Source organism: Microtus oregoni, unplaced genomic scaffold, assembly GCF_018167655.1.
Source record: "Microtus oregoni isolate MIOR12 unplaced genomic scaffold, Mior012 000065F_ref0000479, whole genome shotgun sequence".
NCBI classification, from domain to species: Eukaryota; Metazoa; Chordata; class Mammalia; order Rodentia; family Cricetidae; genus Microtus; species Microtus oregoni.
Window position 1 is genome coordinate 8283835 of NW_024543875.1, and position 1669 is coordinate 8285503.

Consider the following 1669-nt stretch of genomic DNA (forward strand, 5'->3'; position numbering starts at 1 on the left):
AAAATATGGATCTATTGAAGAAGGGAGGTCTCAGGATAAATGACCCCTCTCAAAATGATAGAAATAAGAAGATATAGAAGGACAAATATGCCACAGCAGAGATCACATAGACGACTTCAACAGAAATAGTATTCAGATGAGAAAACTAAAATTTTATCTGAGAAACTCATAGTGTGCTCTAAGGTGGAGATTTTTTTATTTAATTTGTTTTTATTTTTGAGATTGTCATGTCATTTAATTACAATGTTTCTCTGCTCACTTTCTCCCTGCAAACCTTTCCATAGACTCCTCCCTGTTCTTCAAATACATGGTCCTTCTTTTCAGTAGTGTTATTGCTTGCTTGTTGATATGCATTTGTACATAGATATATATTTCTAAATGTAACTAGTAGGCTCCATAATGTTACTCTTGTATGTGTTTCCAGAGTTGATGAGTTGGCACTGGATGACCAACTGGTGTGCTCTTCCCTGTGGAGGACCCACCTCTCCCAGTCTCAGTGTAGGGTCAAGGCCCCATGGGCTTTCCTCATCCAGGTTGGCGTGTTTGTTGGTGGCCTGCTTGTTCAGTTCATGCTTGGGTGATCATTTTGGTGAGGCTTTATGGGTATAGCTTCAGATGTTATTAGAAGACACAATGTCACAGAGCACTCCCTGAGCTTTTTCCCCTTATAATCTTTTTGCTCCCACTTGTGGGGTGGAATTTTAAGGAAGCCTTCTAACACTTTGCCGAGCTTGACCCCAGTTACTCTTCCACGCTCTCAGGGTTTACACTGGAGAAAGATCTCCCTAAGACCATAGTGAGGAAAGCAAATTAACTAATTTGAAATATTTTCAGGTTACTCAGTTGTTAAGACTGCCTCTTAAGAGAAACCAATATAACTGGCTAATTTGAGTATTCAATAAGAACAATGTGACCTAGTAAAAGATGATTATCCAGGTTGAACTTTCTTTATCCTTCTGTGTGGGAGAGAATGCAATAAATAGCAAACTATGAAAAGAGTTGAAAGAACTCTAAAAGCATTTATACAACCAAGTAAGATGAGCCAATCTGGAAAAGGCACAGTGTGTGATTCAAACTTTTTGACATTCTGAAAAAAAGCACAGCTATGGAAATACTGAATTGTTTGCTGGTTTTCAAGGCTTACAGAATCGGGAAGGATGTGTAGGTGGAGTATAAGAACATTTGAGAGTAGTGAAACTGTCCTGTGTGATGCCATTAATAGTTGATAGACATCAGCATACATTTTCCAAACCATACAGGCGAAAGGTGAACCAAGAGTGACAATGGAGTGTCAGTATAGGTTCACTGATATTAATTAATGATATGGGATGGCCTTCTGTAATGTGTTGCTATTATTGATTAATGAGTAAAGCTTCTTTGGCCTATAGCAGGTTAGAATATATCCAGAGACAAGGAGAAAGACTAGGCAGAGTCAGGGAGACACTATGTAGCTGCCTGTGCCCATTCTGCAGCTTATTGTTACTGTTATATATTGTTACCAATTTCTTCTACTGTTCTGGAGCCCATATTTTCTTTTTTTTTTTTTTTTTTTTGATTTTTCGAGACAGGGTTCCTCCGTAGCTTTTTGGTTCCTGTCCTGGAACTAGCTCTTGTAGACCAGGGTGGCCTCGAACTCACAGAGATCCGCCTGCCTCTGCCTCCCGAGTGC